General features: G+C 56.5%; 1 protein-coding gene across 3 annotated transcripts in view; it reads left to right on the plus strand.

Annotated features, from left to right (window-relative positions):
- The window catches only part of LOC122236738 (MAP/microtubule affinity-regulating kinase 3-like), a 136,315-nt gene that overhangs the window by 104,042 nt on the left and 6,566 nt on the right, over positions 1-25,707 (plus strand). For 2 of the 3 annotated variants that reach the window (XR_006214982.1, XR_006214986.1), the window contains 2 exons: positions 3,227-3,352; positions 4,151-5,637. The exons of the other annotated variant lie outside the window; for it this stretch is intronic. The gene's annotated coding sequence lies outside the window, so the exon portion shown is untranslated. Of the gene's footprint in view, positions 1-3,226; positions 3,353-4,150; positions 5,638-25,707 lie in introns of those variants that run through there. 3 annotated transcript variants of the gene reach the window in all.

Below are 25,707 nucleotides of genomic sequence, written 5' to 3' on the forward strand. Positions count from 1 at the left end.
CCCCTCCCCCCCAAATTAAAAAAATATATATTAAAAATATATATACATATATACTCACACTGTTGTGCAGCCGTCCCCACCATCCACCTCCAGAACCTTTTCATCTTCCCAAACTGAAACTCTGTCCCCATTAAACACTAACTCCCCGTTCCCCTCCCCCAGCTTCCGCCACCACTTACGTTTGTCTGCTCTAGAGACCGCATATACATGGGATCATAGGTAGGGTATTTGTCCTTTCGTGACTGGCTGATTTCACTCAGCATTACGTCCTCAAGGTTCATCCATGTTGTAGCGTCTCTCACAATGTCCTTCCTTTCTAGGGGTGAATAATATTCCATTGTGTGGATAGACCGCATCTTCTTTATTAGTTCACCCATCAGTGGACACTTGATGCATCCACATTTAGCTCTTGTGAATAACACTGCCATGAGCATGTGTGTACCAACATCTCTTCCAGACCCTGCTTTTGATCCTTTTGGTTACATACCCAGAAGTGGAAATGCTGCATCATCTGGTAATTCTGTATTTAGTTTTTAAAAATTGTTTAGTTATTTATTTGGGGGGGGGGGACCGGCAGAGAGACAATCCCAAGCAGGCTCTCCACTCAGCGTGGAGCCCGACGCGAGGCTCGATCCCACAAACTGCCAGATCACGACCTGAGCCCATATCATGACCTGAGCTTAACCGACTGAGCCACCCGGGCGCCCCTATATTTGATTAATAAAAAAATTTTTTAGTGTTTACTTTTGACAGAGAGACAGACAGACACAGCGTGGGAATGAGGGAGGGGCAGAGAGAGAGAGGGAGACACAGAATCAGAAGCAGGCTCCAGGCTCCGAGCTGTCAGCACAGAGCCCGATGCGGGGCTCGATCCCACGAACTGCAAGATCGTGACCTGAGCCAAAGTCGGACGCCCAACCGACTGAGCCCTCCAGGTGCCTGTATATTTAATTCTTTGAGGAACCAGTGTATTGTATTCCACAGCAGCTGCACCATTTTACGTTCCTTCCAGCAATGCACACGTGTTTCAATTTCTCTGCATCCTCAACAGTACTTGCTATTTTGTGTTTGGGGCTTTTCATAACAGCCATCCTCATGGTGTGATGTGGTCTCTCATTGTGGTTCTGATCTACCCTTTCTTTGATAAAGGCTGAGCGATGCAGGCCTCGCACTTTCTGTTGGACCGCTTAGCTCCGGGGACCCCTGGCGTTGACTCAGGAGGGGTGGGACTGGCTGGGCACTTGCCAGTGCCTCCACTGCCTTCACTGGGGTCTCTGTCCCGGGACAGAGGGGAGATTCGGGGGGCTCTGGGCCCTCCATCCAGAACCCAGTCCTTAGGACATAAGCATTCCAGGGGGATGGGCTCTCTGGGGGTGCCTGGCACACAGTAGGTGCTCAAACAATTTTTAGTCACATAAGTAATACCTGCTTCGATCTGGTTTTTTTGGTGATTATTTATTCATATAATTGAGAGATAATTCATCCACATGGAACAAAACTGTCTGTACACAAGAGCACCTGGGTGGCCCAGTTGGTTGATCATCTGACCTTGGCTCAGATCATGATCTCACGGTTTGTGAGTTCGAGCCCCGCGTTGGGCTCTGTGCTGACAGCTCAGAGCCTGGGCCTGCTTCGGATTCTGTGTCTCCCTCTCTCTCTCTCTGCCCCTCCCTAGCTTGCCCTCAACAGAGTCTCTCTCTCTCTCTCTCTCTCTCTCTCTCTCTCAGAAATACATAAACATTTTTTTAAATGTCTGTACACAGTACAAAATCAATTCCTCCCTCCTTGTCCCTCTACTTAGAGGGACACTGCTGTGTCTGCTTCCTTCGGGTCCTTCAGGGAAGTTCTGTGTATTTGCACATGTGCTTTATTATTGAGATGCCCCAGCTGCCAAGCCAGTTGCATAAAGCAGTTTCGTTTCCAATCACTGCTTTGAAGTTCCGGATTTGAGCCAATTAAAAGCTCAGTTTGGAGGACATGGTGACCAATGGGCCCTTAAAGGAAGCAGCAGTCTCCTGATGGGAAGCCCTGACCCACCAGGCCTCAGGGGAGCCAGTTCGTCATAGCTTCACCATTGTCACCTTGGCTGACTCTGTCCAGATCAGCCCTATTGGGCACATTTATTAGCACCTGTCCAGCACCGGGCCTGGGCTGGATCCTGGGGGACCGCAGCCCCTGCCCCTGGGGAGACAGATACAGGTGGAACTGTCCGCGTGGGGACAGAGAGTGAGTTGTGGGGACTTTCAGCAGGGCCGCACTGCCTCCTTAGGGCCACTGGAGATGTTAGCAGGCATTATGGGGGCCTCAAGGAAAGGTGTGTGGCTGGCAGGGGTCATTGGTCTAGCTCCGTGCACCGTGTGGGGCAGGCCTGCACAGCCAAGAACCTGCGAATGTCTAACCCCAGATTCACGGGATTGAAAATCCGTGCGTAATTAATAGCCTGGGACCTCACTCCATTCGACATCCGAGCTACAAAATGCATTTCATATGATTTTAATATACATTGAGTTTCCCAGGAACACACTGCTCTTCTCACAGTCGAGGGCAGATCAGACTTTGGTATGTTCAGAGCTTTGCCAAGTGCTGTCACCATTCAAAGGATCCCGTCATGGAGGGCAGCATCCCCTGTGGCACCGACTGGCCGGCAAGCCCCTGCATCCATCTGGGTTGGAGCCACCATCGCCTAGAGAGGCAGGCAGCTGACCTCCTCATTTGCCCTGTGGGACAGCCAGACCCACCACTATCACACCTGATGCCTGTCACTTCCTTGTGGGTCACTTTGCTCCTTTTCTGTGTTGTTACAGTGAGGGCATTCTGTTGACTTTTGTTTTAAAATATGCATGTAGATAGATCCGTTATTTGTGAGCTCTGTTTCAGAACAGAGAAGGGGGTCGCAGAAGGTTTGGGTTGTAAAAGAGAGGGGTGGACGAGGGCTCCTTGTAATGGAACGGTTGCGTGTTTTGACTGGGAGGGTGGGTATGTGAACCTGCACGTGCGATGGGAGGGCATGGAACCAAACGCACACGTGCACACATGGGCACACGCACACATGCAGACGCATGCACATGAGTAGGAGTAAAACGGGAAATCTAGGATGATGGACGGTACAACGTCAGTATCCTGGTGGTGATATTGTCCTCTACACATAGGATTTCTCTCTGTTACTTTCAGCAACTACCAGTGAATCTATAGGGGTCTCAAAATAACAGGTTTAACTTTTTAAAAGGGCTGAGGACCGGTGCTGGGTCTGATGGGCTACTACGAGACAGGAAGACCAGCAACCCCCTGTCTTGGTCCTTCCAGGAGAAGCCTGTGTGGTCACTGACCTCTCTCGCCCTCCCCTCCCTGACAGGTGAGACCCCTTGACCTCTCCCCAGCCAGGGGCACGGGGACCTGCTTCCTTCCCTACCCCAGAAAGACAACATAGGCCCCTTTTGCTGTCAGCCGGTGCCTGGTCAGCCCTGGCAAGAAGGTTGAGAGTCTGGAGCTCTCCCTAGAGACCCTAACCCCAAAGCACCCCACCCTCCCAAAGCCTGGGCCCGGCCCCACCTAGAGGCTCCCCCAAGTGGGCCTGGACCATCCACTCCCTCCCGCTCAGCCTCCGCCCAGTGCCACCTGTGTGGGTGATAATACAGCCACCTCATTCTTCCTCTGTCCCCTCTGTCTCTCTGTGCCCATTCTCAGGGAGACACAAATCAAACCTTCGTTCAAATGCCATTTGAAAGCAAAAATGTAACCCAGCCAACTAAAACAAAAAGGTTAAGGGAATCGAGTGTTTTTGATGAGCCTGTCGTCCTGCAAATTGACTATTCAGTGAATGGGATTTTGGCAAATTGACTTGTCACGGGTTGAGGGAGAGCCAGGACAAGGCCGGTGAGGCTGGGGACGGCGGGGCTGAAGCCAGACCGAGTGTGGTGTGGGCTCAGGGCCCGATCCACCTGGGATCTCGGGGGCTGGGCTCCCTGGACAGACCCCAGCTGGAGGACTCTGGCCTCCTGCTCTCGTCCACCTGACCTTCTGGGGATGAGCTGGGGACACGAGGCCCGGGCTGGAGATGCCCCGAGTCTCCCAGTCTCCGGTCACGCCTGACCTTGTTGGACACTGGTGCACTGGCCTGTCCTCAGAGGGACAAATCATCCAATTGTGACAGGGTCCCACTGGAGCAGCCTCGGAGCTTAGCGGGCAGCCTATCTGAGCGTGGCTAATTGCAAGATGTTTTATTGGCTTCGGCGGTTCCATTCCTCGTCAAGACGGTCCCGGCATCTGTTTGGAATGGTTAATAAGGGAAGTGATGCATTTTTAATCACCACAGCCCTCACTGAAAATCACAGCCTGTGTCTCGCCACGCTTGCTGGGCCCTGTGATAACACAGAGAGCCTTCCTCACATTTGCTCTCATTATCGAACAAGAGAGAAACGCCCGGCTTCACTCCGTTGTCACCCAGATGGCTGCAGGCACCTTCCAAGTCCCTCAATCCCCCATCCTGGGTCGGCTTCAGTCCCCGACAATCTCCAGGGCTGCTGGGTGATCAGGCTGCCTCAGAGGAGCTCCCTGAGACTGGGGCGGGGGGTGGGGGGACAGCGGAGCTGGGAGGGGGCACTGTGTTGGCATTCTCGAGGGCTTTTCCAATATCACCCCCTGCCACAGGGCCCAGCCACCCTCCAAGAAGTTGCTCAGATGGAGCCCCGTATCTGCCACCCGGTGGCAGTGGGGCTTGGGACAGATGGCTTAACCTCTCTGAAGCTCAGTTTCCTTGTCTGTCAAGTGGGGCCAATAATTCCAGCTTTGCAGGGTAGCCATCGGGATTCCGTGAGGTAATAAAGTACATGGTGGATCTGTGACCTAAAATACTGTTCTCGTCCCCTGCCTTCCCTGGATTCTCACCACGCAGAGAGAAGCTTTGGGACACACTGGGGCTTAAGGAACATGGACATCTGGGAAGGGAAGGAAGCCAGGCCGGGGCTGGGGAGCGGACTTAACCCAGGAGCCCTTGGGTGGCAAAGGACAGAAACTCGAGTCAGAAGAGATTTGAATGGTTACTATCCGGGCACAGCCCAGGGGTCTGCTTCAGTGTGGCTGGTTCCAGGGGCTCTAATACTCTGCTCCCCTGTTTGTCTGCCCCTGGGGTCATGTTCCCCTGTGGGAGCTCTGGCCTCCCATCTCACTGGTCAGCCCTGGGGCTCATGGCCACTCCCGAAACCACCTCCATGGCCCAGGGAAGGCTGTATGCCAGTCAGCTTGCTTCTGTCACTTGGCTGCCTCTAGAGCTGGGCAGGTGGGGTCAGCCCCACCTGACCATGTAGGGGGAGGATTCACTTGTGTGTGTTTGTGGGGGCGGGGCAGTAAACCGAGGCTACAGACAGCCCACTGAGTATATTTGGAAGCAGAGGGCAACATAGGCCAAGCGGGCCGCCTCAGCTGGGGCATATGCACACAGCTACCAAAGCCACAGGTAGGCACAGGGATGCCCCCCTTCACCCAGGCGGCCGGCCCCTGGCCCCAGCACAGAGCCTGGACTCACTGACCCTGAGTGCCAGGGGCTCTACGGATGGGAGGACAGGGTTTACCCCTGGGTGTATCTACATAAATCCTCAGGACCGCCCCCCACCCCCATGCTCGATGCCCGGGACCAGGTGACCTCCCATCCCAGGCTGCCGCACCTCTATCCTTCTCAGCCAAGCTGGGACCTATAAACAAGAAATCATTTTTCTTACCATTTCATCTTTGCTCTTTTTCCCAGTAGTATGTATTTAAAAAAAAAAAAAAACACACTTTTTTTAAGCTGCCTGGGGCACCGTATATTTCCAAAAAAAAAAAAAAAATTATGTTTCAGATTGACCTCACATCCTTTTTAACCAGCACCTCAGGGAGGGGGAAATCCTGTCTGCGCCTTGTCTCCCTGGAGGGGAGCAGCCTGGGGGAGAGGCAGAGTGAGGGCTGTGGGGCAGGCCTGCCCCGCATCTGTAAATGGGCCATTCCCGGGCCCCTGAGGCCAGAGTGAGGACTCACAGAGATGACTTCAGGTGGCACAAAAGGGTTCTCAGGGGAGAGCAATTTCTCAGCAAGGGTCAGGCCCTCAGATGGCCTGGGCTTCTGCAGCCAGAATGTACAGGGCCCGAGATTTGTCCATGGCGTTTCCCAGGTTAGAGAGCGCTCACTAGGAGGTACCTATGAGGCTCAGAGCCACCAGAGAGGCAGAGCAGGGTCTGGAGGCTCTTCCTTAGGAGAGCTCGAGGCTCCACGAGGCACGTAGCTAGCCTCAAGGGCCCTGTGGGCTGAAGGGGATTCGGGCCTGGGTAGTCCGGGTCCGGGTCCAGGTCCTGTACTCAGCTGATGTGTTCCCTGGACCAATTGTGGGTTCCCCCTCCTGTTCTCAGGGCTGCTGCTTCCTCCTGGAGCCTAGGGGTGAGGATCTGCCAACCCCAGAGCTCCACGGGCAGGGTGGGTGCTGCACGGGCCAGACACGCAGGGCGTCCTCCCCTCCAGCAGCCTTCCCCAGCCGCGCTGTGAGTATGGCTTTGCCTCTGTAGACACGCGCTTAGCCTGTCATCAGGCCTCAGATAGGTATCCCTACCAGGCAGCCCCAGACAGGGACATGAGCCCTGAGAGGACAGAGCTCTCCCCCAGGGTCACCTAGCCCATCAGTGGAAAACCAGGGTGTGGACTCTGGCTTGGGGACAGCAGGGTTGCTCACCCCCTCTCCTAGGGCCACATCTGTCTCACTGACATTGCACACATATCGGGTCATAGGATCTCCAGGCCAGGCCCTCAGGAGCCTTCCAGCCTCCCCCTACTTGCTCCCTCCAGCCACACCCCCCTCCTTTTTGTGCTCTGCAACTATCTCTGTACTGACTGAGGGACCAGAGACCCTGGAGAGCTATGCCCAGGAGGTGGCACTTGAGCCAGGCCTTAGTGACAGGCCAGAGCCTGACGCAGAACAGCTCTCGGTGTTTGTCAGGTGAGAGAAGGATGTCCCACATTGTCTCCTTCAGCCTGAAGTTTGTTGTCTGTCTCTCTTTCTTTCACCCAGAAAGCGCTGTCCAGAGGGTGCTCCCATGCCAGGCCTGGGCTGGGTGGGGCAGGCATTATGGGAAGTGCCAGAGGTGGTCCAAGGGGGAGGCCAAGGCAGCTCATGGAGGAGAGTGTCCAATGAGGGTCAGCCCGAGGACGTGGGGGGGAGGGGGGGGATGGGGGCGGGGAGGGAGAGGAAGGCATCAAAGGGGTCACAGACTATAGTACTCAGGGGTCTGCCTTGGGGGTCTGGGTGGGTGGCAATGCTATCACCATAATGGGCCCCCCCATATGGGAATTGCTGGTACAGAGAGGGGAGCTGGGGGAGGGCCTAGCTGGGTGTTCTGTAGGCTGGAGTCTGGGGAGGTCAGGGGCTGGGTCGGACCGCCACTCTCACCCTCCAGTGGGGACACTGCCTCCATCCACCCACTCAGCTGAGCCACAGATGGACTCTGCCTGCTGCTGCTGCAGCCACCAGCCCACCCCGTGGGCCAAGGACACCCAAGGCCTTCTGCCTGGGCCGTAGCCATCTGCCCAGAGAGTGCTCTGTGTCCCAAGCAGAGACCAGCCATGTGGGGGACAGAGCTGTGATGGCATCTTGCCACCCCTGAAATAGAAGCCCCCACACACTGAGCTGCTTTCCAGCCCCTCCGTCCCATGAACCGAGGGTGTAGGTTAGGACTCCCCTTTTATCCAGATACCCCCCCCCACCCCCCACTAAGGCTTTGGGGCCCTCTACAGCCCTTGAGAAGCTTGGGGCACCTGGGTGGCTCAACCATTAAGTATCTGACTCTTGATCTCAGCTCAGGTCTTGATCTCAGGGTCGTGAGTTCAAGCCCCGAACTGGGCTCCATGCTGGGCTGGAGTGGTGGTATTGGGGGGCTCAGTGGGCCTCCTTCTCCAAGCCAGGCTTCGTTCCTGCAGCAGATGCCTGGCCTGGCCCCGTGCACCACATGAGGGACCCTCACCTTGAACGTGCACAGCTGGCTCCCGCCTCAGGCCTTTCCCTTGCTTATCCATTACATGGAGCCCCGCCCTTCAGAGCCAGCGGTCACTTCTTCTTAGGGGCTTTTCTTGGCTAGTGTCTCTCCTGTCTCGTGCAGCTGCTCCTACTTTCTGTACTGGTCCAAGCGGCCTTGTCTGTGCACATATCCTTATCTACTTTTCTTGTGTGCCCCCTCCGTCCACACGGACAGTGATGGGTCTGTCTTATTCACTCCGTATCGTCCTATGCTCGGAATAATGCCCCTGATCACATCCGGGAGCCTCTGTTTTCTCATCTGTGAAGTGGAGATAAGGACATCCCACATCGCAGGCTGGCTGTGAGGGTGATGTGAGTCAGTCCTAAGCTCTTAGAGAGCCTGGCCCAAAGTGGGGACTGCATGGTTACTAAGTGGGATGAATGAATCACTGTCCCCAAATGGCCTGACGCACCCCCCCCACACACACAGAGTGAAGAACCACTTCTTTAGACAAACACCCTCATGGTGCAGGCAGGGAAACTGAGGCCCAGAGAGGGACTAGATGCCCTCGGGGTCTCACCCAGGGCCCCTGCCTGGCCACCCTGATCTCTCTCTCCACACCTCTGCCCAGGGGGCATTGCAAAGAGACACATCCCACTCCCATCCCACCGCCAGCAGGGAGTTTTCCAGACTCAGGCTGAGCTCCTGGGCAGAACTGCCTGGCAGGACGGAAGGGCACAGAGGCCAGCCTGGAGATAATCGTCTCACTGTGCCGCTGGGCGGTGGGACCTCAGGCTGGCAGGCAGGGCTGTCTGGGGCCCAGAGCCAGGACAGGAAGGCAGAGGGTGGGCGGGCAGGAGCCCTCTGTGGCCTTTTCAGAGGGAGGCCCCAGGTGGGGTTTGGGGGACTGGGCGGGACAGCCCGGGCATGAGCCAGCATGGCAACACTTCACATCTGTCTGTTTACAAGGCACCTCCAGTCTGTAAGCTCCCAGGAGCCTCATTAACAGCCTCTGAGGCGGGAAGATCAGCCCCGTTTCATAGATGAGGAAGCAGAGACTGGGGCAGGGTCATTTCGCTTGTGAGACCAGAACTGGGAACCCCAGCCGGTAGGCAAAAAGCCTCACGCCTGAGGGATAAGGGCACCTTCTCTGTGTCTCTGCTTCCACGCCCCCAGAGAGGCACCCTGCTTACTGACTCTGGAGGCCAGTGGTGAGGGGCGAGCCCCAGACCTGGCCCTGGCTGTTAGCTACTTTCTCCCCGACAGCCAGTGGAGGGGTCAGAAGCACAGACCTGGTGCACCATTGCTCACACAGCCTCTGTGGCATGTCTCACGGCTGATTCCTGTGGACCTGGCGTCGAGTAAGGGCATTCTGCATGGGGCACAGTGCCACCCAGCACATTCTCCCTTGCGCTCATCTCTGCCCCAACAGAGAAACTTCTGGAGCCCCGAGATGGCCAAACACTCACCATCACTGCCACCAGGAGTGTGTTGGCCCAACCTCTTGGGTCAGCGTCTGTGTGTACCCAGAGACATCAAAACACTCCCACCCTGTGACCCAGAAATTCCAGGAATGGGTCCTAGAGGAACATCCCAACCTGTGCACAGAGGCCGCATTGATGGGACGGTCCCGCAGCTTTGTTTACCAGGAGAGGAGAGATGGACCTAAGCCCAGCGCCCACCTTGGGCGATGAGGAACCCACAGGGGTTCCAGGCAGCTTCCAAAGGGGTGACGTGGAGGGATGTTTGAAGACCTAAAAACATGCTTGAGACAAGTGTGGGGTGAGGGGGTGGATGTATTTTATAGAACAGAATGTACTTCTGTGTAACCAAAAAACATATATACGCCCAGTCACAGGCACACATTTAGAGAAAGGCCCAGCCAGAAAGTACCCTCAAATAGTTACACTGGTTAGTCCCTAGAGAGCTGGGACGGTGGATGATTTTATTTCCTTGTTGTGCTCTGCTGTTATTTCTACAGTTGGTGCAGTGGGCATTTATTGCTTATTTAATGAGAGGGAGGGGGCCCTGTAACTGGGAGGGGTACGGCCTTCCCCACCCCTTTGGAGACTGACGTAAACTCCACAAATAGGTCCATTCCGGGACCTGCGACAGTCTGGAGCTGGCTTGCCTCAAGTTCCCTCCTGGGTCATGCCCTCGCCCTAGACATGGACTTAGCCACTCACTGCTCTGTATGAGACAGTAATACCTGTAGAGGCTCCCATGGGCTTTGGGCTAACTCCCTGCTGGAGGGGGCTCCCAGGAGGGGTCCCCTCCTATGCCACGTGGCCTCCAGAGCCTCCTTCTCCCCTCTGTCTCTGCTCTCTGTTTTCTCCCCATTCCTTCTCAGGAACAGACAGACTTCCCCCTCTGGCCTGAGACACAGTAACTCCAAGCCACCTGTAGCAGCCTGGACCCCACCACAGATCTCTCCAGGTAGCCCTTCCAGAAAGCGCAGGCTGCCCAGAATTCTTACAGCAGCGACCGTGTTCTTTTTAAAACTGACAGAACTTCCCAAGTTCGGAAGCTCCTAGGGGATTAGCTGGTCGCACATCAAACCCATCCGGGGAGCTTTTAAAAATGAAGGTGCACGCGAACAGACATTTCACCAAAGAAGATACGCGGCTGGCAGGTAAACACACGTAACAATAATGGTCAACAGCATGGGCCGTCAGTGAGATGCACCCCAAAACCACAGTGAGCTCTTGCCCCGTAGCTATTAGAGTGGCTGATGTAAAAAAAAAAAAAAAAAAAAATAGTAGCAGCATGAGACGCTGGCAAGGATTCGGAGAAACCGGACCGCTGCTGCCTCGCTGTTGGGAATGTAAGACGGTCCAGCTGCTCCGGAAGACAGTTTGGCGGTTTCCTTTCAGAGTAAATGCACGCTTCTCATATGACCTAGCTATCGCACTCTTGGGCATTCATTCCAGAGAAATGAAGACTTATGGTCACACAACATCCTGTATCAGAATGGTCATCGTGGTTGTATTCAGAACAGCCCCCAAACTGGAAGGTGCCCAGATGCCCTTCGGGGGGGGAATGGATATTAAACTGGTGCATCTGTGCCGTGGAGCACGTATTCTGCAGCCGTCAACAGGAAGGAAGTAATGATGAACTTCCAGGGACACTGAGTGAAAGTCTACGATTTCATTTGTATAGCATTCCTGAAAGGGCAAAATGGTGGAGCCCGGGGACAGATTGGTGGCTGTCGACACGGGGAGGGACTGCGGAGGACAGGTGGGCATGGCTATGGGGGGTAGCACTGAGAGCCTGGTGATGGAACAGTTGTGTGATTGATCACAGCAGGGGACTACCACAAGCGACCTGGGTGTAAAATTACAGGGAGACCCACATGCACGCACACGCATGTGCTCGTCTGGTGAAGTCAGAATAACCTCGGCGGATTTACCTATGTCAGTTTCCTGGTCTGGATGGTGTCTGCAGTTGCACAAGGGGTTATGGCTGGAGGAGGCTGGGGATGGGGGTTCATGGGACCTCCCAGGACGTTGTATTTTACAGCTTCCTGTGAAGCTATGGTTTTTTCAAAGGGAAAAATTAGAACAAAGCGAAGGTGCAGAAACACACCCCCAGAGGCTGTATGACTTAATTGGTCCGTCTTAGGGCCCAGGCATCCGTACATCAGTGTTTCTCAGAGGCTCCGTTCCTGCTGTACAGCCAGGAATAGACACACTGACCACTTCCTCATTCAGCAGAGGGAAACTGAGGCCAGAGAGGGGAAGGGGTTTTCCCAGGGCCACAGAGCTGCTGCAGGGTGACTGAAGGGGAGGGCATCCACCTGCAAGCGGCCCAAGGTTTTTCCTGCTGCCCCGGGGCTGGGACTGAACCAGGCAGTTTGTTTTCACGTAAACTTTTATTAAAGTACAGTGTACAGCTTATTGCATTGTCACAAACAACACACTCACGTAATCAGCACCAAGGCCCCAAAACCAAGACGACCCAGGCCCCCTCTAGAACCCCACTCATGATCAAGCCCCCTGGGGCCCCCCTGGGGCCCTGCCAGTCTTGGCCCATCCCCCAGGGGAGCCCTCCCCTGACTTCTTACAGCACACAGAGTAGTTTTTCCTGTTCCTGAACTTTGTGTAAATAGTTGGGTGCTGTTTAGAAGCTGTGCCAGGGGAGACTGGAGCAGCCAGTTTATTCTGAAGGAAAAGGAAGTGGCCTCCCCAGGAGCCCCATAAAGGAGGGCTGGGGGTGGGGGATTCAGAGGAAGGACTGTCCCGGGGCGGTCTTCCTTGTCCAGGGTGGCCGGAATGGGCTATTTATGCCCTGAGCTAGAACTGGAGACCAGAAAAGGAGCTGGAGCCCTGCCTGGCTGACTGAGAGCCCTGTGTCCATGAACCTGGTCCAGGGTCCCCCAAAGATCCTGGGGCCCCTGAGCAGGGGGAGGTACAGCAGCACCAGTCCTCATGTAGGACTGGTGGCATTGAAGAAACCACCTCTCAGTTTCCCTGCATATAAAATGAGGATTTTATATATGTGAATAACACAAATATCTACTAATGTAGAATCAATGTTAATGTAACACATTAATATTTCACTTCTATACTGTTGGTGTTAGGCATTAATATATTCTATATCGTATGTTACATAAGATATATTGAGTAATACGCAAATCTTTTGAATCCTATCTATACTAATGATAGCTGTCATTTATGGAATGCTGATTCTGTATCTGGCATTGTCTTAAGTGCTTTAGATGTATACACCAATAGGGTGGCTGGGTGGCTCGGTCAGTTAAGCATCCAGATTCGGCTCAGGTCATGATCTCTCGGTTCATAGGTTCAAGCCCTGCATCGGGCTCTGTGCTGACCACCTCATCTCGCATCATCCGTGTGAGGTGGAGCTCTTATTATCACCGGAGGAGGAGGTCGAGGCTTCGAGTTTCTGTCGCCCCCAAGGTTGGACTGGGGTGTGAGCTCAGGTGGTTGGTTCCAAAGCCAGGTATGCTCAGCCAGGCGGTCTCTCGTGTTCTCCGAGCACCCTCAACCTGGGCCTGTCCTGCACGGGCCCAAACCTTTCCTGTTGACCGCTGGGCTGAGCAGCAGACAGTGGTGAGCGGAACGGGCCTCCGTCTGTGACTCCAAAGCTGCATGGACCCAGCAGGGCGCATGGCAGAGGCTGGTTCTCCTCTTAGAGCCAGTCCTCACTGGGCTGATGGAGGGTCAGTGAGACAGCAGGAAGGGGACCGCCAAGGGGCTCAGGCCACCGAGGGGACCCCAGGGATAGGCAGAGAGGGTGGGGAGGAGTGGAGAGCCCAAGCAGAGGTCACCACCCGCCACAGGGTTTAGGGTTGGGCCACCGCAGGCCAGGTCAGCCCTGCATGGCTATTAGGGCGCCTCAGTCCTGTGGGGGCAGGGGGTGCTCAACAGACAGTCCCCGTCTTCACATGCATACTTCAGTGACAGTACTATCTGCTTGGAAAATCTCGTGCACCCTTCAACATCTTGGACCCGTGTGTCACAACATAGTAGAGTGTCACTGTACCTCCCTCCTGGGCTCCGGCGAAGACTGAATGAGTTGATCGCCGTAAAGTGTTAACAGCAACGCCTCCCTCGTAGCACACAGGAACTGCTCAAAATATACTCATGGTCATTGGGGGAGTGGGAGAGAGAAGGAAGGGAGGGAAGGAGGGAGAGGGGAAAGGAGGAAGGAAGGGAGACGGTAGTCTGCGTGGGGGGTCAGGGTGGGCAAAGAAGGCTGCACCAAGGAGTTGACATTTGAACACAGTTTTGCAGGGTGAATAGGAGTTTGCTGCGGGATAAAGAGGCAGGGGATGGAGTGGTGTTCCGGGTATAGAGTGCCTCTGAGCTGCACTGGTAGCGTTTGTAAATTCCTTGTGCCTCATGAGGTTTATCAAGGGTTAGATGAGAAACGCACCTGGCACTAGGGGGCTCTCATACTGGTATCTCCTCACCTGACTGGAGAGGCCAGTCACTGGGCGACAGGCGTTGAGGGCTGGGTCCCCTTGTCTGGACTAGGGGCTTCCCAAAGGCAGGAATCGCTCGCCTCTGCCAGTGAGGGTCCTGGCGCGGCAGGGAGGTGAGGCCTGCCTCGCCAGCCCTGCCCTCTCTCTCTCCCAGAAAAGCCATCGCTTACTGGGGCAGGCGCAGGACAGCAAACAGTCTGGGACAGTGACGGGGTAGCATCCTGACACCGTCCTTTACGTCCCCTTTTCTCGTTGGGCTCTGGCAAGGTGCTGTTGACACAGGCACAGTGCACGGCCCTGGGGCGGCTCTGGCTCCAGGGGGGAGGGAAGCTTGTCCATGGCCTCTTTAGCCGGGGCTGGAGAAGGAGGGGGCGCCTGGGGCAGGGCTTGGTTCTGGGGAAGCTAATCTGCTGAATACGGGACCCAGAAAACCAGCGATGCTTTCGTTGGACCGGAAGTGGGGATGTGGAAGGGGCAGGGGGTCAGCCTCCAGCAGGGAGAGTTTCCATCAAGGCTGTGGTAAGAACAAGTAGGTAAACCGAGGCCGAAGCTCAGATGACCCGTGGTAAGCACCCAGCATTGGCTCAGAATAGCAAAGTCCAAGCGCCAAGCACAGGCCCACGGGAAGCAGGGGCCCTGGGCTTCTGAGACATTGGGTGGGGGAGAGGTGTGCAGGGGACCCCCAGTGGGGAGAGGTGGTATCCCATGAGGAAAGGCAGCCTGGCGTGGGAGGAGAGGTGGAGTCCAGGGACAGTGCGTCCACGGCTGTGTCGGCTGTCATAGCAGCCGCTGCCCGGAAAGGCAGGGACAGGGCAGGGGGAGCCAGGCCACCGAGTAGTGACAGGCACACCCTAAGACCCCAAAGGCCTCAGACACTGGCCATGCCACCGTGCGTAGCAAAGGTTCCTGTTTCTTTCTCCACAGTCATTTCACATCCATTATTTCCCCCTGTGAGTGACTTACTGTTACTTACCATCCTTTTACAAATGTGGAAACTGAGGCACAGAAGGGTGAAGGGACTTGTACCAAATCCATGGTGAGTCAAGGGTGGAACGGGCCCTGACCTCAGGTTGGGCTGTCTCTGGGGCCAGATCCAAACCTGGACATCAAGTCTCTTTGCCGGGCCTCTGGGCTCTGGGCATAGAGATCGTGGGCCTGGCCTGTGGTCTGCAAACACTCGGCCGGGAGGCCTCTTTGGGGACAGAACACAGTGGTCCCAGGCCGGACAGACCTGAGTCCCAATCCCAGCCCAGCCTCTCAGAGCTGTTAGACTCTGCGCATGGTGCTAACCCCTCTGAGCCTCAGTTTCCTCACCCACAATGGGGGCTAAGAGGCTGCCTCACAGGTTGCTGTGGGACCTCGGGCAGGGCCCCCTCCTCTCATCTGACTGCACCCACCTGCCTTTAGTGGAGCCAAAAATGTCCAGGGCACACAAGGCCCTGCCTTTAGGGAGGGACACCCGAAAGGCAGTGAACAAGCACACAGATAAATGGCTTAGCCCTTTTTACATAGGGCTCTGAAAGAAATAAAACTGAGTGATGAGTGGAGAGCATAAGGGGCTGGGGCCGCTATAGACACCAAGGAAAGGCCTCTCTGGCAAGTGAGTGATGGCAAGTGAGTGATGGGGACTGAGCATCCTAAGAAAAGGGGACAAGTGCAAAGGCCCTGGGGCAGGAACATGTTGCAGGAACAAGCAAGGCAGCAGGTTGGTTGGAGGTGTGTCCACGTGGGCAAGGAGTGTATTGTGGCCTTGGGCAGTGTTCACAGCAGGACCTGGGTTCAAATCTGGCTCTGCTCGCCAGCTGAGAATCCTGAACAAGCGACTTCTGTAAAATGGGGGAGGATGAGAGGAGGGTGCAGACACAGGGGCCAGCTCCTGCGTGGCAAGGGTTTGTCAGTGGCGGGGGTTGGGGGCCCATGAGCAGAGCTGCACACTAGCAGGCCAAGGCCCCAGTTGGGTCTCTGACTACAAAGAGCCTCGGCCTGGGAGACTCCCTGGGGGACCTCGGGCCTTGGCTTCCCCAGCGAACAGAGAGCAGCTGGACTTGATGCTGCTAAAGATGCTTTGTAACTGAGCTCTCTGAGCGGGGGTGTGGGAGATAGACAGAGGGCGAGAAAGCACATGGTTTCTTGCACGTGGGCGCCAAACCCTTCCCGGGGCTGCTCACCCACCCCAGGACCTGTCCTGGGACCACCCAGTGTGGCCTGAGCCGGCACGGCCCCCGGAAGCATTTGTTGTGTGTCGGGGGTCACCGGTAACCCTGTCTCACTTCTGTCACCCTCAGGAGTTCCCTGGAGACCAGAAGCAGCCTGTCCACTGACCGCTACGGGTACCGTCGCTCCCTCCACTCTGGGCCCACTGTTCCCATCGGCACCGCGGGTGGTCCCCAGGAGGCATCAAGGGAAATTAGTCCCCCCATTGGGCCCTCAAACTCCCCCAGGGACCAGCAGTACTGCTGACACATCCCCTGAGGACTAGTCCAGCTAGGAATGGTCCCTCAGGGGCTCGGCTAAGGGTTCCTCTGAGAACCAAGGCTGGTGGTCCCTCTGAGGGCCAGCCCGCAGCCGCCCGTTCCCATGACGCCCAGGCTGCAGCCCAGGGGCCAAGCTGACGCTTCCAGTTGGTTTTCCGATCGCGGTTCGTGGAAGCCGGGGTGTCTGAGGACCTCTGCCTTCACATGGCTTTTGGATCTTGTCGTTTCTACGAGATGTCTTCAGAAGGAAGCATTGTCTAACATTACAAGAAGGGGGCAGAGACTGAGGCACACAGGAAGGTCCCCTGGATCGGAAGTCAGCCGATCTCTGCTCACAGGCTGGGGCCACAAAAGACCAGGAAGGGGCAGCTAGCTGGCCCCGGCGCGGTGTTGGCATGGGGAGCCACGTCCAGTGTAGCGGCGTGGGTCGGGGAGGGGTGGACTGGGCCACGCCGACTGGAAATAGGTGCATCCCTCTCCGTGGGTGGGAGACGCGCCACTGCCAGGAAAGGGCATATGCCCGGTGAGGAGCCACAGGGCTGCATGTGGCCGGACGTGCCCAGCCGGGGAGGGTGAGGCAGAGGGAGCTGAGTCGCACCAAGGGGCCTGAACGGCCGAAAGCAGGCCCAGTGGTCGTGAGCCCCCTGCACTGGCGACACGACAGGGCCTGGGCCCCCTGTGCAGGGGGCGGGTGTAGTAGTTGCTCCCCTGGGACGAGACGGTCATGGCCACCAGCTCTGAGACCCTAAAGCTGCCTGAGGCTGTGAGAAGGGCAGAGGGGTGCTTTCCTGAGCCAGCGTGGGGCTGGTGGCTGCCAGCACTCTCTGATAACCCTGTTATCAGCTCCACGGCCACAGCCACACGTGACGCTAACAGGCGTGCGCAGGTGCCGCGAAAGCTGACGGTGTCCTACTTCCTCACGAGCACTCGGAACGGGTTGGTGTTAGCCCGTATCACAGAAGTCGCTGGTTCAGGATTCTCAGCTGGCCAGCAGAGCCGGACTTGAACCCAGATCCTGCTGTGAACGCTGCCCAAGGCCACAATACACTCCTTGCCCCCGTGGACACACCTCATACCCTCAGCTCTTGGCACAGCGCTTTGCACAGTCTCACACGCACCGCGTGCAGAGCATCGGCACCCTCCGTTCCTCACAAGGGCGGACCCTCACTCCATCCCTCCTGTGCGTGGGCTCAACCCCCCACCCCCACCCCTGGCCACGCTCTGTTTTCGCAGGCTCACAGCTGGACGCCCCTGCCTGGCCAGCCCGGGGTGCTGGGCAGGTGTATGGGTGTCTGTGGCAGAACGGGCTGAGCCCAGGGTGAGAGGCTCACGAAACTCCTGTAAACCAGCTGAGCCACCGGCTTCTCTGAAAGCCACCAACATGTCAGATGGCGGTGTGGCTCCACCCGCTTTGCCTACCCCAGACAGCCAGCTAGTCAGCACTCTGCTAGGGGCCGGGCCGGAGAAGGCTCTGGAACGAAGGGGGGCAGAGGGTGAGGCTTTTGTCCCAGAGTGTCTGGGGGTTGGGTGGGGACTGTCACGTGTCCCCCTGCCCCCTCAGGTTTAACCCAGACCCAGCTCTTGCCAGGCCTGGCAGGCGGCCGTGGTCAGGGAGCGGCCATAGTAATCGCCCCCCTGAGGCTGGCCGCACTTGACCCAGTGCCTTGACAGTCCCAGAGGACCAAGCTAGGGGTCAGAGCAGACAGCAGGACCACCCTCAGCTCTGCCCTTTCCCCTCCTCCCCCCAGCCCTTATTTCAGGTGTCAGGTGCTTGCTACACCATGGTCAACAGTGCTGCCTTTGCTGGGCTACTGTGTCAGGCAGGGGCTCAGGCAGCAAAGGAACAAAGGAATCAGGTTTTAATATACTGTGTCGGGTGGCAAATGCTATGAAGGAAAAGAAATCGGGGTGAAGGGGATAGAGGGCGATCGGAGGGTGGCCAGGGAAGGTCTGTGAGGAAGTGCCGTTTAACCAGAGACCAGAAAGAACGTGGGGGTGAGTCCCATGACTGGAGGAAGTGCATCCAGGCGGTGGAGATGGCCAGTGCAAAGGTCCTGAGGTGGCACATGCTTGGCCCATTTGAGGAACAGAAAAGAGGCAGGCGCTAAACAGGATCTGCCCCCATTCCTGTGATCCTGCAGTCCCACGCGTCCTGACTTCTGACCCTCACAGCAGCCTTGGGACACAGGCAGAGCCAGGCTTGACGTTCGCATTTCACAGATGAGGAAAACTTGAGATGCAGAGACCAGAGGAATATTGGTGCCAGATCCAGGCCTGGGACCCAGGACCCTCACATACCCCTACCACCACCTGGCCTCTGTGCCCTTTTCGTGCAGCAGGGTCACCAGCTTTGCTGTGGGAGCCTCTGGGAAACCTGGCCCTCAGGCCCCAGTGGAGGGGAGGAGGTGCCATTCGAGGTCCTGGAGGCCCCATTCATGGCTTGGGAATTCAGAAACAAAGGTCCCAGCCAGTAATTGCCTCCTTTCAAAGGCACAGCCGGCTTCCTCTGCCACAGGCGTGAGAGGGAAGCTGATGTCCTTGTCCGGGGGAGAGGGGCGGGGAAGCACTCCACGGGGCCTGTGCTACCTTGGCAAACAGGCCCACAGGCTCATCACCCTTGGCAGATGGCCACTGTCACCCTCCGTCCCCATCTACCCCGCAGTTACCAGCCCGGTTATCCAGTGGCTCGTCTCTCCCCAGCCCCAGAACAGCGTGGGGCTTCCTGGGTCCAGCTTGGACCCATGCTGTTGATGCTGGGTGTGCCCTTTCCCTCACTGGGCCTCCCTCTCCTTGTTTATACTAGAGGAGGCTTGGACTGAGCCATTTTAAATGCCCTTCCAGTTCTGACTGTCCACGATGGGACATTTCTGAGAGAGCTACTCTCCGAAGCAGGGGAGGGATCATTCTCTGGCGTGGGGGCTCTCCTGAGCCCTGGGGGATGTTCAGCAGCATCGAAATGCCACTAGATGCCAGTAACACACTCCTTCCCGGTTATGGCCACCCCAGACTTCTCCAGACATTGCCAAGTGTCCCCTGGTGGCGAGGGGGACAGTGCCCTAACAGCCGCTGGGTAAGAAGCCCTGCTCAGCATGTTTGCCAACAGCAGACAGAAAACTGCCCTCCTGAGCCCGTTGACCTTGTTCTTGGGCTTTGCCAGAGCACGGGGCTGGGGTCAGGCCCCTGAAGCCTGGCGGGCTTGCTCAGCGCCGGCTCCCATCTGCGGCCGATGTCTCCTGGATGTCACCCCTCACCCACGGGCATATAGTCTTTTCTGAGCCTCAGCTTCCCCATCTTCCAGCAGGGGAGGGTTGTAAGGATGCCGAGGGACCATCGCTTTGTAAATGATGTTGAGCAAACCGGGGACCTGAAGGAGCGGAGGTGTGAGCGTGCTGTGCTTTGTGGGTCCAGACCCTTCCATTCTGCTACCCCAAATCCTTTGTTCCTTCAACTAATGATGACAGGGTGCCAGCGGTGGGCGAGGCGTGAGGCTGGCCCGTGAGATGGGCTGTGAAAGGAGGGGCGTGGGCCCTGCCCGGGAGATGCCCAGGAGATGCTCGTGCCGCAGCCACGGCAGACAGGCAGAAAACGAGTGAATAAACGGGATCGTTTCAGAGGATGGCGTGTCCAGGGGAGAGAATGAGACAGGGTGTAGGGCGAAGGAGGCTCGGATGGTCAGAGAAGGCTCTGAGGAGGTGTTGGAGGTGATATCTGTTGGATGATGAGTCTCTGCCCTGGGGGAGGGGGCACCCCCAGCAGAAAGCCCTGCACAGAAGACCTGAAGGGGGTGGTGGGTCAGGGGGTGTGAAGGGGGCCAGGTGTCTGGGAGTCGGGAGCCTCAGAGAGGTCAGATGGTATGGTCTGTCGGTCCATCAGCAGGAGCCGGTCACCAGTCGGGAGTTTGGCCTTTATTCTGAGAGCAGCGTGGGGCCACATGAGGGTGTGGCCAAATGACATGAAGGCTGGTGTATAGGGAATGGTCCCTAAAGTGGTCAGAGCAGAACCAGGACCCACGGGCAGGGATAGAGAGAGAGGCCTGGCTGGTGGTTCTGCTCCATTGCCTGTGACTGTCAGGTCCTGAGGCCACAGAGCCACCCACTCTGCCTGTCCCCCCCCCATCCCCCCACCCCGTTCCTGCCCAACAGCCCCTGGCTGGCCTCGGCCCCTCAGCCCAGCCCAGCAGCTCTTCTCCCTCCCTCCCTCACTAGCTACAGGAGTTCCCCTCCCGGCAGCCAATGAGCAGCTGTCATCGAGGTTCCATTTTAGATTTTATCAATGTGTCCCTGTCGCCCGGGCAACCGCTCCTGGCGGCCCTGTCAGTCTTTCTCCGCCTGCCTTTCAGAGCCAAGCTGCTCCCACCCACACCATGTGGCTATGTGGTGAGTTCTCGCTCACTCGGGCCGGACCAGGATTCCACCAAACGTAATTGATCTGGGTGTCAAGGTCAGCGTTTGTCTGTCATTTCGCCCCCTCCTTGCCTCACGCCTGGGTCTTTGGGGCCTGAGCCACTCTGGGCCAGACAGGCGGGTGGCCGACTGCCCGGCCAGGTGCAGGCACGGCCGCCAAGTGTCCAGGGCCTGGCTGGAAGAAGGGGCTTGGGGAACGGCCATCAGGAGCCCCCAGCATCCAGGCCCCCCAGGATGACAGTCCAGGGGCCCCTGCAGCTGGGCACAGCCAGGGCTGCCTCGGCGTACCCTGGGGACCCACAGAGGAGCCCCAAGAAGAACCAGCCGCCAGAGACAGCAGCAGTCTAAGCCTGGCCGGGTGAGCCGCACCAACGAGTTGCTAGGCTTTTGTGCGCGCTGCTCTTTGTATTGGAGGCGTGTGCTCTAGGAGCGGGCTGGGCAGGGCCGGGCCATGTGAGTGGGGGCCGCGGTGGGACCAGGGTGGGCCTGCGTGGCCAGTCCCCCAACCACCCCCAAACCCTCTCCAACCCCGGTGGAGGAGCCACAGTGGTCCGGCTGGAGACCGAAAGGTGAAAATGCTCAAGTTCAAGGCCTTTTGCCTGGATTACTGGCAGTTCCTGTGCCTGCAGCCGCTGCATGGAGTCTATAAAAGGTATGTGGACGGTCTGGGGAGGACCTCTGCCGTAGGGCAGGGGGCTGTGAGGGAAAGTCCCCCCCACACCCTGGCCTGCCCACTGGAGGGCCTTCCCAGGTCGGCCCAGGGTCCTTGCCACTGGCCAAGAACGGCGGCAGCCTGTGCTGTGGGTCACTTTGCAACTTGGCGTGATTGTCCCCTCCTCTCCCTCCGGCCCTGAAACCGGTAGGCTTTCCGCAGGGAAGTGGTCACCCCAGAGTGTTCTGTGGCCAAATGCTGCTTTCGTTGTTTCTTGCTGTTGGGGTCCTCCCTGGAGTGGACTTGATCCTGGGCAGGGGTGACCCCACGGGAGGGCAGCCTGGCCCTGCCAGGGTACATTCCCTCCAGCCTGATGGGTGGCTCATCTGATTAACAGGCACGACTACCTGGATACCAAGCAGGAATTTGAGAACTGTTTGGGGAGGCTGAATGGGGGATCCCTGGTCTGGAGGTCAGGAGACCAGAGTTCAAGTCCCTTCCCTTGCTGTGTGACTTTGGGCAGGCTGCTTTCCCTTGCTGAGCCCCGGTTTCCCCATCTTTAGGTATTTGGAACTGATAACAGCGGCATTTGGGGACTGCTCCCTGAAATGATGCAGGCTGCCAACACCATGCGTTCAAATGTTAACAAACCTGACAATATGGTCTGCACGTGTGTTCTGTCCACTCGCACCCCTTGGCCGAGAAACGCCGGTGCCTAGGCCAGCAGGAGGGGCATCGTGGAGCCATCCCCGTGGTCACCTTGAAAGATCTGGGAGGAGGGAATCAGAATACCAGCTATTCTGAGGGAATTAGTTTTTCCTGATTTCACACTCTGTGAATTCCATGGGCATTAGCATGCGAGCAGTTCTGGGAAAGTGTGGGAGCTTTTCTTTTCTCTTCCAGGGGCTTTCTGCAAAGGGGGCGGGCACTGAGGGTCTCACGGCAGCCTCAGAAAGGAAGTCCCTACTCTTGGGCGGGTGCCAGCGACAGAGGCCTGTCCTGCATCTGATTAGCACGGCCACATCTGAGCGGAAGGCCACACCAGGTGGGATGTGCACGCTGTGCAGGTGGATGAGTCTTCACCCCCCACTTTGGGGAGTTTGTTGTTAGAGCCTTGGGGCACCTGGCGTATTCTGGCTGTTGGTTATTGGCTGCTGAGGGCGGGGCACTTTACCTGATGGTTAAACCCTCACCCCTTCTGCAAAAGAGGCATTAAGCCCCCGCTTTGAGCAGGTGAGCCGAGGGACAATGAAGGGCAGGTAGCCAAGTCAGCGGGGCCACAGTATTTGGAACTAAGGTCTCTCTTGTCCCAAGACGATCTCTCCGGAGTGCTCACGGCTTGAGGCCTTGCAGCACGCCGGGGTCTTGGAGTGAGAGGGATGACTGAGGCACAGCCCCGGCCCACAGGGGCTCAGCTGGACGAGGCAGGAGTTGTCATGGACAGAGGACCAGAGTGTGGGGGCTCCACAGAGGAGGTGACAGCTGAGCGGGCAGGGAAGTGTCTGGAGAAGCTGGCAGGGCCGAGAAGGAGAAGGTTGGTGTTGAAGGCAGAGGGAAAAGCACGTGGAAAAAAACCCAGAACTTTTCAAAGGGCAGATGTCTTCAGGTGGCAGCAAAAGACCATGGAGCTAGGAGAGGGTCCCTAGGATTGGAGTCCAGGACCAGGGGGTGGGCTCTGTGCTGCACACAGTGAGGACCCCATGACGAGTGTAGGGAAGGAGTGACACATTGAGAGTCACCTCTGGCGGTCGCATGCTCTTTGTGAGGGGCATGGCTCAGCCTCCAGGGGGAGCTGGTGGGAGACCTCTTGGCCCCTGCCCGCCATGGGAGGAATAGATATAGAGTTGGGGCTCTTTTCCCAAGCCCCTCCTGCAGCCCAGAGACAATTGGGACATGGTCCTCAAGGAGCTCCCAGCCTCCAAGGGGGAAACAGACCCACTAAACAAGCCATGAAAATTAAGGATGGGAGATCGAGGTGGCACAAAGATACCAGGAGCATGAGGGAGGCTATCTGGGAGAAATCAAGGAAGGCTTCCTGCAGGAGGTGGCATCTGAGCTGATCATAGAAGTGGGATTTTCCCAGACAGGGAAGGGCAGAGAGCACAGTTTAAACATAAGGAGGTAGGACCGAGCCTGGCATGGTTCAGAAATGGCCAAAAGAGAGGCTGAAGGGTAGGATACATATAAGGGAATGAGCCTAAAAAGGAAGGCAGAGTAGGTGACCATAATGCTGAGACTCACTGAGCACCTGCTACATGTCAGGCCCGGTTCTAAGCCCCGACTCTGCAGCAACCCAATGAAGAGGGGGACACGATTATCCCATTTTCCCGCTGAGGGAAACTGAGGCACAGGAAGGAGAAGTAGTTTGCCCAGAGTCACACGGCCTGTCAGTGGGACCATCAGGATTTCACCAGGCGGCCCAGCTGTGGAGGCCACCCACTGCCAGCTGAGGAGTCCCAACTATGCACCCCAGCAAATGAGAAGCTCAGGGCCGGGTCAGTCTCCTTTCTATCAGTGACCATAAATAAAGGTCAGTCAGGTAGATACGAACTTGGCTTTATGGTCCGGCCTCATCCCAGCAGAGGGCTCAGAGAGTCCCTTTCCCTGCAAGCCTGCTCCTGTGCAAGGTGGGACGCGTGCCAGCCCACCTCTCACTGCCCCTGGAGGGGCTGATGGGGTCAACTCCAGGAAAACGCTTACCACGCCGCGCTTAGTAGGGGCGTGGGAAATGGGGGCTGCCCTTGCCCCAGGAAGGCTTTGCAAATGGAACCACTTGGCTTTTTTCCTGATGCCATATTCCGTTGTTTAAAACAGCGACCCAAAACTTAAGAGTATGAAAAGGATGTTTTGCAGACAATGCATAATTAACCACTTCTAAACACAGGGTGTGCCAGGCTCCCTTGAAGCTGTTAATTATTCTTCATTAGGGATCTTAAATTAATGTAAAATAATCCTGGAGCTCTGCCAGAGGCTGGGGCTGGGGGAGGGGCGGAGCTGCGTATTTCAACCAGAGAATGAAAGAATGTTCCTAGGGACTTCTGCATGCCGCCTGGGTGGATGGGGACCCCGCGGACCCTTCAGCTTTGGCCAAGCGGCCATGGTGGGAGGACACAGCCCTCTCCCCAGTCACCAGAGCCCAGCAGACCTCAGGGTACTCTTTCTTATTAATGAAATAGGTGCAGAGAATATAGAGAGTAGTATACCCACCTCCTGCCTTCAGAGACAAATTGTCACCAATGTGGCCCCTGTGGACCTCCCTCAAATCCCATCCCACCCCGCTCCCCCTGGAGCTAAATCTAAGCAGAGCAACACCCCCCCCCCATTTCATCTGTACATTTCCCATGCACATTCTTATAACTTTGTCCACACAAAAGGCTGTTGTACATGTTTTTAAACCCCAGATACATGATGCAATCTGCACCTCGCTTTAAAATTTTTTTTAATTGTAGTAAAGTACACATAACTTAAAAGTGACCACCTTAGCCGGTTTTTTTTATTTTTTTATTTTTTTTAACGTTTATTTATTTTTGAGACAGAGGGAGACAGAGCATGAACGGGGGAGGGTCAGAGAGAGGGAGACACAGAATCCGAAACAGGCTCCAGGCTCTGAGCTGTCAGCACAGAGCCCAACGCGGGGCTTGAACTCACGGACTGCGAGATCATGACCAGGCGCCCCCACCTTAGCCATTTTTAAGTGTCCAGTTCAGTGGCATGAAGTACATTCACATTTTGCTGCACACACATCACCACCATCCATCTCCAGGATTCTTTTCATCTTGCAGCCCCTCCCCAAACTCTGTCCCCACTAAACACGAGCCCCCCGTTCCCTCCTCCCTCAGCCCCCGGAAACCCCATCCTACTTTCTGTCTCTGAATTTGACCACTCCGGGGCCTCATGTACGCGGTATCATACAACGTTTGTCCTTTTGTGACCGGCTTATTTCACTTAGCACAGTATCCTCGAGGTTCGTCCACATTGTAGCGCGCCTCAGAATTTCTTTCCTTTTTAAGGCTGGATAATACTCCACTGTATGGATTGACCACACTTTGTCCATTCCTCAGTGGACACTTGGGTTCCTTCCACCTTTTGGCTACTGTGAGTAATAGGACTATGCACGTGGGTATACAGATATCTCTTCAAGATGCGACTCGCTGTTTTCACTCAATGTTTATTGGTGAGATTCATCCATGCTGCTATGTATAATTCTCATTCACTCGTTTTCACTGATGTGTAGTATTCCGTTGTACAAATATGCCTT

The sequence above is a fragment of the Panthera tigris genome, chromosome A2 (genome assembly GCF_018350195.1).
Source record: "Panthera tigris isolate Pti1 chromosome A2, P.tigris_Pti1_mat1.1, whole genome shotgun sequence".
NCBI lineage: Eukaryota > Metazoa > Chordata > Mammalia > Carnivora > Felidae > Panthera > Panthera tigris.